Source organism: Cynocephalus volans, chromosome 4, assembly GCF_027409185.1.
Source record: "Cynocephalus volans isolate mCynVol1 chromosome 4, mCynVol1.pri, whole genome shotgun sequence".
NCBI classification, from domain to species: domain Eukaryota; kingdom Metazoa; phylum Chordata; class Mammalia; order Dermoptera; family Cynocephalidae; genus Cynocephalus; species Cynocephalus volans.
Genome location: NC_084463.1, coordinates 32,518,624 through 32,533,261, shown reverse-complemented (window position 1 = coordinate 32,533,261; position 14,638 = coordinate 32,518,624). Strand labels below are relative to the sequence as shown.

The 14,638-nt window shown below is 42.2% G+C and overlaps 1 pseudogene; it reads right to left on the bottom strand.

Moving 5' to 3' along the window:
* Positions 1-1,365: 1,365 nt before the first annotated feature.
* On the bottom strand, positions 1,366-2,317 carry LOC134375930 (putative olfactory receptor 2W6; annotated as a pseudogene).
* Between the last annotated feature and the right edge of the window lie 12,321 nt (positions 2,318-14,638).

The following is a 14,638-nucleotide window of genomic DNA, read 5'->3' as shown; positions in this document are numbered from 1 at the left end:
CACTTTTAAAAATATCTTCACAACAACATCCAGACTGCTGTTTGACCAAATATGTGGGTGCTGTGGCCCAGCCAATTTGACGCATAAAATTAACCATCACAGAGATGAAGTAGTTCCTGGAAATAGTTAAAATTGTGTTTATTTTTACAACATAATCAAAAATTTTCACTTTTACTTTTTATGTAAATTTCAAGGAAAAAATGAAGTAAACTATGGCTTGCCATTAAATCTTAAAACATTCCTACTTCAGAATTTTCAAAAGGTGAAAATACATAAATTTAAAAAATTACACTTTCTTTTCATCGTAAGTAGCATTATCATAATTATCACTGTCATCGTAATCATCATCATCATCAACCCTGGTAATTCTGCTCATATTAAGCTGCTGTGGTTCCTCGCTCCCCACACTCTTCCTATCCATATGCTACCACATCACTATTCCTCCATGATCCTATGTTCTCCTTAGAGTCATATTCCTAAATTTTTCCCTACTACAAACATAGTGACTACACAGAAGCTTGTTGCAACAGAAACTCTCTGAGTAAGTGACTTTCAAACTTTTTTATCCACTATTAAAAAACACATTTGACATGCACATGCATACACATGCCGTGTGCACTAACACACAACTGACTCAGCCTACCATGTGTAGACCTTTCTGAAATTTTCTATTTCATTTCATCCTATTTCTATTTCATTTCACTTTTAAATGATTGCTCCAGTCATTAAATTGATTTCATGATCCATAAATTGCATATGACCTGAATTATAAAGGAAACACTGCATTTAGTCAAGCTGTTACAAATTACCAGCATGGCACAGGGGGAGTGCAGTGGGGGAGAAGAGGGGCAGGCAACAGCCTGAGGAAGTTACAGTGTTACATTTTCAACTCCACGAGGGTCTGGAAAATTCAGAACTGAAGGGCAAATGGGAAGGAACAAGTGTACTCCAAAACAACACCCCCCACAGACACACACACACTTTTCTGTATGGTGTCTCCTTCCTCTTGCATCTGACCTAATACTGACTTTACAGTTCACTGGAATCAGAATCACAAGTTAGCTAAAAAAAAAAAAAAAAAACTTATCTCTTTGTAAAACCCCACTGAGCAAAGAGGAAGCAGCATCTCTCTTTCCACCAGCACATTATCTTTTGCAATTAACTCTGTTACTTTGAAGGACACAGAGGGTCCCTCCAGCTACAAGCAAGGCACAAATTATTGAGTCTAGAACCCCTGAAAAAGACAAAAGCCTGCTCCGTTCACGTTCCCACCTTTTTATATGCCATTGTGCATCATTGTTGTCTTGGAATAGAGAAGACTTCACAGACCCTAAGGAATCCCAGGATAAGTGCTGCATGTCTACCTCAGTGTCCTCCTGTGTACAGCAGGCTGCAGTCTTTCCCCAGAACCTTCCATATGGCCCCCTTCACGTCTTTGTTTCTCAGCGTGTAGATGAAGGAATTCAGAGTAGGGGTCACAAGGCAGTAGAAGAGGGTGAGGAACTTGCCATGATCCTGGCTTGCCACATTCCTGGGCTGCATGTACATGTAGATGATGGTGCTGTAGAAAAGGGACACCACAGCCATGTGGGAGGAGCAAGTGTTGAAGGCCTTGCACCTCCCGGCTGCAGACTGGATCTGCAGCACTGCAGCCACAATGTAGCCGTAGGAGACCAGTATCATGGCAAGAGGCACAAGGACAATGGGGATGGCCAGGAAGAAAGCCAGGCCTTCAACCCGGCCGGTGTCCACACAGGAAATGCAGATGATGGCTGGCATCTCACACACAAAGTAGTTGATGCGGGGGTGACCACACCACTCACGGGACATGGTCAGTGGACATCAGGATGGAGTTGGCAATCCCGCTGAGCGAGGCGAAGGCTGCCAGCTGCACACGCAGCTGCAGGTGCATGATGGTCATGTAGTGGAGCAGCTTGCAGACAGCAACAAAGTGGTAGTAGGCCATGACCGAGAGGAGAATGCATTCAATGCCCCCAGTGGACAGGAAGGCAAAGAGTTGGATGACACACCCCACATAAGTTATGGTTTTGCTTGGGCCTCAGAGGTTGGCCAGCATCTGGGGAATGCTGCTGGTTGTGTAGCAGAGGTCGAGGAGGGACAGGTTGCTGAGGAAGAAGTACATGGGTGTGTGCAGTTGACGGTCCACCAGGGAGAGGAAAATAATGGTCAAGTTGCCCATGACAGCCAGAAAGTTATAAAACATGTTGACGGCAAACAGGACCATCTCCAGCTTGGGCCGGTCAGAGAACCCAAGCAGAATGAAGTCTCCTACAGAGCTCTCATTGCTCCTGTCCATCACCCTTGGCTTAATGCACCTGTTTAGAAAGGTTATCATGCTGCTGCTATTAGAAACTGGCACACACTGTTTTGCCCCCTTACTACGAATGTATTTTATTAGTACAACCCACATTTTTAACTAGTGCATCTTGCCTGCTGTTGATTGCCTGGGATTGTAGGGCAAGGTGTTATTAAGGATATTTGTCTGTAAAGGGATGGAAGCTACAACTGCTTACTAATAGCACTCTGATCTATTCAAGTGGGTTAACTCAATAGACCTTTAAAAACTAAAAATTAAAAAAGAAAAATTTTTATTGATATTTTCAGAAATAAAGTACGTAATATAAAAAACTAACATACTTTTGTCAGAATCTACTAACATTGAGGCTGGCTGGTTAGCTCAGGTGGTTAGAGAGAAGCCTTGTAACACCAAGGTCAAGGGTTCAGATCCCCATACCAGCCAGCCACCAAAAAAAAAAAAAAAAAAAGTCTACTAACATTGAGCTAAGTTCTCTGCTACCTGATAAAATCTCCTAAAATTTGTGAGATGATAGCTTCAATTAATCTGATCATCGCTCACATTTCCACATTTCCCGTCTCTATGTTTCAATGATTATAAGTCAACTGGGGGAAAAAAAACAAAACTGTCACTTATTCAGTACTGACTTTGCACTGCGAGCTGCATTTAGAGAGGAATGAAACAAAGCCTCTATTTTCAAGTTACTCAGAATTCTTACATGCTTTCTGGCAAGTAACAGCCTGGCCCTTGAAAATAAGAAAGCCCCAAATTCACTTGCCTCTGCATTGTTAATGATTTTGTTTAATCTCTGACTCTGTAATTAGGGTGACATTATCCAAGAGACCAAAAGCAGCACTGATTGTACAACATTGAGGGGATTCTCTTCCCTCCCCTGTGCTCTCACAAAATGTGCAGAAAAGCCAGGAACATTCTTTTGTACACTTTAGGTTAATATAACATGCCCAGAGGTCAATAAAATGAAGTAATCCAGGTCGTTGGGCAGGGTTAATTTTGCAGTAGTTTTGTTTTCTGACCTGCATCAGTTCAGTGAGAGAGAACCAAATTTTACATTGCTGAATAGACACCAATTAAATATTTGGGCTGCGGAAAGAGAACCCACCAAGGATTCAGAAATTAACAGGAAAGACATATATTTTCTACATGTCGATAATTAAATGTTGGCTGTCTGGATATCATTTTCCGCTGTTTGTTTTGATTTCACAAGGACCCAGCTGGAAAAATTATAACACGATGTAAATTCATGGCCTGTAAATGCATCCCTGGATTTTCCACAGCTCTGCTTTCCTTGTGCAGGATGTGTCCATTTCTTATCTAATCAGAAAGGGTTATAGACACTAAACTCAGAAGAGGATTATTGTCTGAAAGGGAACCATATGTAAAGAACAATTAGATCACGAGTTTAAAAAAAATGAAAACAGTTAAAGAGTTAACTTGACAGTTATAGACAAACCAGCTTAAGGGGCAACTTGGAAACTGAGTCTATTATGAGCGTAGTGCACCTGCAGATCTCATTGTATTGTAAGAACACATACCTAGAGCTAAACTAGGTTAGAATTAATTGGAGCTTGGAAATTGTAACGTGTACATAAGAAATCATTTAGTCAAGTTATTTAATACTCAGCAACTGTGTTCACCCACCGCTCTGTCCCCAACGTGGGTCTGGTATCTAAGCCAAAATCCATAATCTCAACACTGTACACTAATTGTCTGTATGGAATTTAGAAAAGGGAAAGTGAGGATGTTAGGAAAATGGAACAATTTGGTAAGGCTCTCCTCGCCTCGGAGCCAATTCAGGGTTGTTTGGTAAACGTTGTGTGTGTGGGTGGAGTAGGTGTGTCTGCACGCTGGTATATACTGCCTCTGACACCCACCCTGTAAGGCCATGTTTTTCCAGACCCACAGCTTCCAAGGACCGTGTGGCCAGTTACCTAGCTCATAGACCTGCTTGAAGGGGTCTGTGGACCCAGCCTGGCATGTGAAGGGTTTGTGACCCAGTCTGTGAATTGGCTTGAGGGGTCTGGGAGCTCCAGACCCAGCCATAACTCAACCATCGGCCCACTTGGTGCAGGATTACTGGCAGGTAAAAGAGCCGCGATAACTAGCATGGTTACCTAGCTTTACAACTAGTGTCACAAACAGAACTAAGAGCTAGACAATTGGCACTATGAGGATTCCAGGCCTCTCAGTAGCCCTTGTCGTAGCCAGACAAATTGGCAACATCAGCAGGATTACGCAGGACAAATTGGCGTAGTTGGGCAGGATTACACCACATTTGATGTAGCCTGCTACAAGACTCTAAGCAGATACAGGAGACGAAAGCCCTTGGAAGAAGGATGAAATGTGGCTATTTGTGAATATGCTGTTCCCTATGGCCACCTTCCTGTTGACCAGGACCTGGTTGCTGCACACTGTACTGCAAGGCAGCATAGACCAGGTACTAGGGCAGAAAACCCCTTGGGAGGGGGAAGGAATGTGGCTGTCTTTGAGCATGTGGTGCCTGGTGGTCACTTTCCTGCTGACCAGAGCCTGGCTGCTGCTCCCTCTGCTGCAAACTGATCGAGAGCTAAAGCAGAAAGCAGAGTTGTTGGATGATGTGCAGCTACTCGCAGATTCAAGGCAGAAAGCAGAGTTGTTGAAAGCACGGATAAATGTCCTGGAGAATGATATGTGGCAACTGGCCACTCCCACCGATCACACCAGGGAAGACGACCAACCCAGTTGTGAGTTGGGGGAAACCATGCATCTCCAGGCACGACCTATTGTGCATGAGAAATTGAGGCATGAGCAGCCTATGGGACCAGATGGACAACTGGTGGGTGGTCCACAGGTGACCCAGTTCATCACCCGTATACCCAGGTTGAACTGGTTGACTTGGGGAGACAGTTCAGGCAGAAGCATGGGGAGATCCTGGCTGCTTGGCTGTTGCAATTATGAGACCTAAGGATGGATAGTATGATACGCTCTGGTGAGGAGATGGAAAAATTGGCCTCTGTCACCATGCACCCGTCCCTGAGACAATGGCTGCAAAATAGCCACAGATATGCACCCGGACGAGGTAATCACTCCTTGATGGGCTGGGTGAATGCAGCTGCCCAAACAGTATGGGCAAATGCTTGGGAACTGCCCAAGACTGTTAGTAAATGGCAAACGTATGCTGACTTAGTCCAAATCATTCGAGAGCTGGGGATGTGGCAGTCTATGTTTAATGTGAACACTTGTGGCCTGGACAATGAGAACTTTATGGGCAGCATGAGAGACATAGTGCTGCAAAATACCCCATCAACATCCTTTGGGTCACTGATGGCCATACTGGCCCCATACATTGGTCATCCTGTACATGAGGTAATGACTAGGATAGCCAGCTTGGGTGAAGTAGAAGACGGGAGACAAGCAAAAGGGTCCGAAAGGTGGCTAAGACCAAACGCCCAAGAAATACTCGGGATTTTATCCCTAAGGGACCAAGCAAGACTAGCCGTAAGCAGATGTGGCTTGACTTGCTTGCAGCAGGGGTTGATAAAAAGAAAATTGACCGGCAGCCAAATGCAGTTCTGTTTGCCTTGTGGCAGCAATTGCGCCCTGAACAGTGTTTCACCAAACATCAGGAGACAGGTAGCAAGGTACACTCAGTGGATTTAAAGGACTTTTTGGTGGCTCCCGAGGAGGCGGATGAACTGTTCCATTTCAACTAGGGAGCAGGCCACGGTACTCCTCTTTTGGAGGTAGGCAAGGACCAGAGGCCTCATGTCGAATTGGCCATATATTGGTCAAGGACAAATGTGCAGCGTGTTTTGGCATTGGTGGATACAGGCACAGAATGTAGCCTGATATATGGCAACCCAGATAAGTTTCCAGGGGCCACAGTTTGTACAGATGGCTATGGAGTACATACTACTGAAGTCAAAGCTGTGTCATTGCCATTGGGCATAGGAAGATTACCTCCTTGTGTATATACTGTATATACATATCTCCTGTAGCTGAGTACATCTTGGGTATGGATGTACTTTATGGTTTGCACCTGCAAACAACAGTTGGAGAGTTTCAGCTGCGAATATGGACAGTAAAGCCTGTGTTATGAGGATATGCTAAACATGACCCACAGGTGTTACTCAAGCCAAGACATTTAGTTAATGTAAAGCAGTACTGCCTACAGGAGGGCATGAAGAGATAAGTGCTACTATATGGGAATTAGAGAAAGTTGGTATTATTTGCCTGGTTCAGAGCCCATTTAATGCTCCAGTATGGCCAGTGAAAAAGCCCAGTGGTACCTGGAGAATGACTGTAGATTATCGAGAACTGGACAAAGTAGTGCCTCCTTTGCATGCAGCTGTGCCTTCAGTTCATGACAACTCAGCTGGGGACTTATCATTATGTATTGGACCTTGGAAATGCTTTTTTCTCCATTCCAATTTTGGCTGATAGCCAAGATCAGTTTGCCTTCATGTGGGAAAAGAGACAGTGGACCTTTCAAGTATTGCCCCAAGGTTATCTGCATAGCCCAACCATCTGTCATGGTTTGGTGGCTGGGGACCTGGCCAAGTGTACTAGGCCTAGCACAGTTACAATGTTTCACTACACTGATGATGAGTTATTAACCTCTGATTCTCTTGCAGATTTAACCCAGGCAGCTCCAATGCTGCTAAGTCATTTGGAACAATGTGGGTGGGCCATGAACACAGCCAAAGTGAAAGGACCTGGGCTGTCAGTCAAATTCCTGTGAGTGGTCTGGTCAGGTAAGACAAAGGTCATTCCAGAAGCTGTTATAGATAAGATACAGGCATACTCTCAACCCACAACAATAGCTCAGCTACAGATATATTTGGGACTTTTTGAGTATTGGAGAGCTTTTGTACCCCATATGGCCCAAATGGCATGCCCACTATATGCATTGACAAAGAAAGGAGCCCTCTGGGATTGGACTGAAGTAGAGCAAGGTTATTGGGCTATGAAAAGGGCAATACAGCAAGTACAAGCTTTACAAGTGGCCGAACCCACTAAGCTATTTGAGTTAGACGTACATATAACCAAGGAGGGGTTAGGATGGGGTTTGTGGCAGAAACAAGACTGATTCTACACACCTGTAGGATCCTGGTCTCAGCTCTGGAAGGGTGCTGAAGTGCACTACACCCTAATAGAAAAGCAGTTAGAAGCTGTGTATTCTGCCTTGATAGCCACTGAAGCTACCACAGGAACTGCCAAAGTCCTAGTAAGGACAACATACCCCGTAATAGGTTGGCTGCACACATGGGCAAACAATCCTAAAACGGGCACAGCCCAGACTTCCACTTTGTCTAAATAGGGAGCATAAATAGAACAAAGGAGCACTGTGACAATGAGTCCTCTGTCCAAAGAGTTGCAAACTGTGCTGGGCCCAGTAGAGGTTGTGGAGGAAACTTTGATGCAACCCTTATGCATGGAGGTGGAGGCTACACCTTTCCATGAGGGACAGGGACCTATCACAGAGCAAGCTTTGTATACAGATGGCTCTAGCACGGGACCCTCAGCATTATGGACAGCAGTTGCTTTCTAGCCCTTAACAGATACCATGTAGCATGAAAATGGCACAGAGCAAAGCAGTCAATGGGCTGAATTGAAAGCAGTATGGATGGTGATAAAAAATGAGCCTGGGGGCCGGCCCGTGGCTCACTCGGGAGAGTGCGGTGCTGATAACACCAAGGCCCCGGGTTCGGATCCCATATACAGATGGCCGGTTCGCTCACTGGCTGAGTGTGGTGCTGACAACACCAAGTCAAGGGTTAAGATCCCCTTACCGGTCATCTTTAAAAAAAAAAAAAAAAAAAAAAAAATGAGCCTGGGCCATCACATTAACCATCTGTACTGACAGCTGGGCTGTGTACAAAGGTTTAACCCTTTGGATTTCTACTTAGAAGTATCAACGGTGGATTGTAGGCCACCGACCCCTGTGGGGACAAGCCATGTGGCAAGAGTTTTGGTAATTGGGGCATGAGAAACTCTTTTCCATGTCACAGGACACTTCCCCTTAGCTAGTCCAGGAAATGATGAAGCTGATGCCTTGGTTAAGTGTTCTGGCTACAGGCACTGCACCAGAGTCGCATGATCAACAAGTCAGCCTGCCGAATATGCATTGAACTTCCCATCAGTATGACTGCAGGATTTACACAGAGGATCACACCAACAGTGACAACTAACTGGGCATATGCAGCTGACAGTTAAAAGGACAGAACTGCAAGCCTTAAGGCATATTGAATGGACAATAAGTTATGTAAATGTAAGGGTCACTTATCCTCACTAAGGGAACATTGCGGAAGATTCTGAACATGTAGATTGTATGGCAAGGGACCCTGAAGGGGTTGATTGTTAGGAAAATGGAACAATTTGGTGAGGCTCCTCTAGCCTCGGAGCCAGTTCAGGGTTGTTCGGTAAATATTGTGTGTGTGGGTGGAGTAGGTGCACCTGCACGGGGGCACTGCTTTGGCTGGTGTTTACTGCCTCAGGCACCCACCCTGTGTGGCCATGTTTTTCCAGACCTGCAGCTTCCCAGGACCATTTGGCCGGTTACCTAGCTCATAGACCTGCGTGAAGGGGTCTGGTGACCCAGCCTGGCATGTGAGGGGTCTGGTGACCCAGCCTGCTATGTGAAGGGTTTGTGACCCAGTCTATGAATGGGCTTGAGGGGTCTGGGAGCTTCAGACCCAGCCCTAGCTCAACCATCAGCCCAGTCAGTGAAGGATTACTGACATGTAAAAGAGCCATGACAACTAGCATGGTCAACTAGCTTTACAACTGGTGTCATGAACAGGATTAAGAGCTAGACGATTGGCCCTGTGAGGATTCCAGGCCTCGCCGTAGCCCTTGTCATAGCCAGACAGGGGAGACTAAGAATACCTATGAGTATTTTCAAAAATGTGCAAGGAAGAACCTGTCCTGCCTTACTGGCATGGGTGTTCTTATCATAGGTGGCAAACACAGCTGTTCTAGTAGGTTGCAAGCCTTTGATACACCTTGGATCACCCACCGCTCAGTGCAGTACCCCACCCTCCTCTGCCATTCTTGATTTCCACCTAATGGCCTAATAAACATTGTACCCTAAATGACAATAATCTGGCCCTATATTGGGCCTCTTACTTCCTCAACCAACAAATACCATTCAATCTTATCAACCAACAACCTGTAGGTTTGGTTAGTTTAAGTGTGCTTCCCGAGTCTGATCACCGCTGTGTCAACTGTAAAGACTTCATCCATTGACAGAAAAAGTTGTTGGACTACAGCAACCTCATCAAGGTACAATTCTTTGAATAGTTACCATTCCCTTTTCATAATTAACCAACATTTTAAAAGTATATTTCTAAATTCACCACAGGGCAAGAGTGTCTCAGTCGCAAACTTTACACAGGTGAAAAACTAGATTTATTTAATTACCTTACCAAAGCTTTAGAGAGGCTTTATCCATTTCCCATTCCTTTCTTATTTACTCTTTCCAACTGCCTGCCTTGTCTAGTGGCCCTTAGCTTTCATCTAGTTCATAGACCACATACAAGGGGTCTTCAAAAAGTTCATAAACAGATTCATATTATTTTTTAATTTTACTTTTTCACAAACTTTTTGAAGTACCCTAGTATTCTTATTCTGTGATGGTCAAAAAGCAGCATATTCTACATCATGATGACGGTGCAGAAAATGAGGCAGGAGAGCTAAATGGAGACAAGGTCTTTTGTGATATCAGGAATAAGTAAAATATGTAGGAGGGAGATGACCCGCACATTTCCCAGATGTCAGCACGTTTCCTAAAGAGCCAGTTACAGCAACCAAGGAGCCCCAGAGCTGTCAGGCATTTGTTATAATGGATGGAGCACTAGAAATGGAGCTGAGAAGCCCAGACGACCTCAGAAGATACCACATCTGTTTAAGGAAAGTTCCTGAGATGAACTGTCTCTCTCTGTACCTCCATTTCCTTCACCACAGAACAGGGTTAATAAATAATAGCAGATTTTCTCTCTGTCAGGGCTTTTTGAATACCATTTTAGTTTGCACTGGTTATTCTGAACACTCTGATGCTTTTCAGAATTTATGTTCAAACAAAGACTACTAAATGTTGTAAAAAGTATGTAGAAATCTGGAAAGCTTATCACATATCTGTAAAACACTTTTGCCTACCACGAGCCTTTCTGATTATCTGTTGTAATGAAGGGTCTATTAGACAGATCTTTGAAACTGCAATAGAGTATGAAGCCTTCTGTCCTACTGTCTGAAACTTAGATCCACATCTCATAAACACATCTCATGAACGTGACTATAATCATGAGAATCATTTTCATCTGACAGGAGATATTAATTACTATGTCATGAGATTTTTAGAGCATTACATGAAATACTTGTATTTAAAGGCACTTAAATGTTTCAACAAAAATCAGTACACTTAAGAAAAGGGAACAAAATATTTCATAAAATATTAGACTCATTGAATTATTGTAAACTTTCAAAAGCATCAGTATTCCAGGACGTTGTTCTTGGAACCCATGATCTCAAGTAGCATACATCTGCCAACAAGTTTTTTTTAGAAGACATTCTCTCATCACTGCTGCAATATCATCCACTCATACTGACCTGCATCAAGTTCTCAGAAAAAGTGGTGAAAGGGTCTGGGATGAGACACTGCACCTGGATTGATGAAGCCCCTCGCCAGAATCATCCCTTTGTTAAGGGGCATATGGTAGACAGGAGGAGCTGATCTTGCCCTTGTCCTCACCAAAATCTTGAAAAAGAGCTTCAGCTAAGTTCTTGGGCTACAAAAAGCCAGCAGCTGACCTGCTGCTCATTCTGCTGTGCTGCAGACCTGCTATCTGCCTCATTTTTTCACATTCTAACAGTGTCTTGGTTCCAGTTTTTGAAGGGGAAAGCTGGGGGTATAATGAATGGAAAATAGAAGATGTAGAAGATGGATGTGGTTGGTCCACAAATACTAAAGGAAACGGCATAAAGAGACCTTCAAACCTTTTGATTAAATTATCATTTAACTGGATATGACAGAAAGAAACATAAGCCATCGCCCTGATTAAAGAAATGCTTTAATCGATGGCTCTCTTAGGAAAAACAAACAGCAGAATTATTTAGTATAGGATTTTGTAATACTTTGTAATACAAATACTGTAATACTGTCCAAAGCACACTTCTTTGAATACTTGCTACATAAATAAATTAATGCATTCAATTTGTTGCTAGTAGGAAAAACACATACACACATATATAGCAGCGTCTAGTATAACATACAGACCATTCTTACAGCAGTGTCTTGTATAACCTGGAAGGGTGCACCCAACAACTAACTGTTTATGAGGTTAATTCAAGTGGGGAAGCAGGGATGGGTAACGGTAAGGGACAAGAAAATCAAAGTGAGAAGGCTTTCTGAAAAAAATGATCACATGTTGACTGGGAAATCTTAATTTAGTTAAAATAGCAAATATTCAGGGAACAAAGATGAAACTGGTCACACTAGTTGCTTGATAGAATATTTGCACTGGATTTAATATTACTTTACAGGTACAACTTAAAAATGAGGAGACAAAGGAACATTAACTTTCTCTGAAAGATTGACGCAGAAGAAGTAAGTATTCAGGTATCTGACGGGCTCAGTTCCAAGGCATGGTGACCCCCCCCTACACTGACTGAAATGGGGCGGTGACTTTCTACCCCTCCAGAAGATGGTATGCCTCCACCTGCTCCCTAGAAAGAGGAGAAATTGACACTAATCCCCCACCCCCATTTCGGTGTTCCTTTCATATATTAAACTGGAGGAAATTTTAAAGCTTTTAGAGTTGTTGTGGAAATTAGCTTTAAGCCCCTATAGATTTCTTAGTAAGCACTTAAGTTGCTTATGCTATTGAATTGCCTGGGTACTTAGGGCTTCTTACACTCCCTAGAGATACAAGAAATATTTCAAAGGGAAACAACCTCAAGATATTTCTGTGGAGGATGCAGAGGAAGACAATTAGTATAAACAATAATTTCACTTCAGACACATCACTAAAATGACTCAAATTTAGAAATGAGGGAAGGGAAAGAATTCCTCCTGAACATTAATCGGTAAATTACAAAACACTAAGTGAGCATTTGTTTACCTGAAGTCATAAAATAAATTGACTAATGTTTTCCCTGTACTTGAAAATGGATTTAAGGGGTAAACGTAAAAATCATAAACATTTTAAACTAGCAGGTTTTAATTCAAACCCAGTGCTACACACCTTGCTTAATCCTTGTGATACAAAAATTGATGAGGCAGAGTTCAAGTCTTGAACATTCTTGCCCTCAGTTACAAAGAAGACTGTCAAAATAAGCAAATTATGTTTTACAAACTTTGTCCATAATGCTGAAATAATAAAGAAAATATAAGCATAGTCTAAATAAGACAATGGTGAGAGGGTATAGATTTTTAGTCAAATCTTGAAGAAGGCAATAAAAATTGAGAAAAGAGGGTCATTAAATAGGAGACAGACAGCTGTACCTGTGAAGGAAAAAAAACATATTAATTAGCAAGCAGCAAAAACAAAATTTTAATTTTATGGCTTTCACAAACAATACATTCGTTTGTGTATTTTTTTATTTATTTTTAATTGACAAATAATAATTGTGTATATTTATGGAGTACAATGTGATCTTTTGATCTATGTATAAACTGTAGAAAGATTAAGTCAAGTTAAGTAACATATCCATCACCTCACCAATTTATCATTTTTTGTGGTGAGGACATTAAAAAACTATTAGTAATTTTGAGATATATAACACATTATTATTGTCTGTGGTCACCATGAAGTGCAGCAGATCATTCAAACTTATTCTTCCACTCTAACTGAAACTCTACCCTTTGATCAACTTCTGTTTTTTTCTCATTCCTTCCCCACCTCCTCCCCAGCCTCTGGTAACCACCTTTCTACTCTGTTTCTACGAGATCAACTTTTTAAGATTCCACATGTAAGTGAGATCATATAATATTTGCTCTCTGTCCCCAGCTTATTTCACATAGAATAATGTCCTCCAGTTTTACTCATGTTTTTATGAATGACAGAATTTTCTTCTCTTTTAAGGCTATATAGTATCCCATTGTGTATATATACCATACCTTCTCTTTTTTTTTTTTTTCAGTTTTATTCGAATTTACTTTTGTAAGTGTGGTGTGTTGCCTTAATACATGTATATACTGCACAATGATCCTCTTAGGGTAAATAACATAGTTTTGTACCCACTAGTTCACCACTTTCCTCCCCCAATCCCCCTACCCTCCAGGCCTCTGGTAACCATTATTCTACTCTCTATTTCTATAAGAACCACATTTTTTTTTCTTTTTCTAGATTCCAGGTGTAGGTGAAATCATGCAGTATTTGTCTTTTTGTGCCTGACTTACTTCACTTACCATAATGGTTTCCAGTTCCATCTATTTAGCTGCAAATGACAGGATATCATCTCTTTTTATAGTTGAATAGCATTCCATTGTGTATATATACCACAGTTTTTTAATCCATTAATCCACTGATAGTCATTTAAGTTGATTTCATCTCTTGGCTATTGTGAATAGTGTTGCAATGAACATGGTAGTGAGGTTGTCTTTTTGATATATTGATTTTATTTCTTGCGATTATATACCCAATAGTGGGATAGGTGAGTTGTAGGGCAGATCTATTTTTAGTTCTCTGAGGAAACTTCATACTGTTTTCCACAATGGCTATACCAATTTGCATTCCCACCAACAATGTAGGAATGTTCCCTACTCTCTGTATCTTTGCCATCATTTGTTATTTTCTGTGTTGTTGTTAATAGCCATTCTAAATGGAGTGAGACGATATCTCTTTGTGGTATTAATTTGCATTTCCCTTATGATTAGTGATTTTGAGCATTTTTTCATGGGCCTGTTGGCCATTTGTATGTCTTCTTTTGAAAATGCCTATTCAGGTCCTTTGCCCATTTTTTAACTTGGTCATTTGATATTTTTGCTGTTGAGTTCTTTGAGTTCCTTATGTATTTTGGATATTAGTCCCCTGTCTGATATGTAGTTTGCAAACACTTTCTCCCAGACTGTAGGTTGTCCCTTCACTTTGCTGATAGTGTTTCTTGTTGTGCAGAAGCTTTTTAGTTTGATGTAGTTCCATTTGTATACCTTTGCTTTAGTTGCCTGTGCCTTTGAGTGTGGAGGGAGCATGCTGGCCCCTGTATCCATGACCTCCTTCTTCCAGTAGCTCAGAACCCTGCCCAATTCAATGTTGTCCCCAGTGGACAGTGAGCAGGGCTTGCAGTGGTCCCCTTCACCAATCACCTGGGTCCATGCCTTCTTTC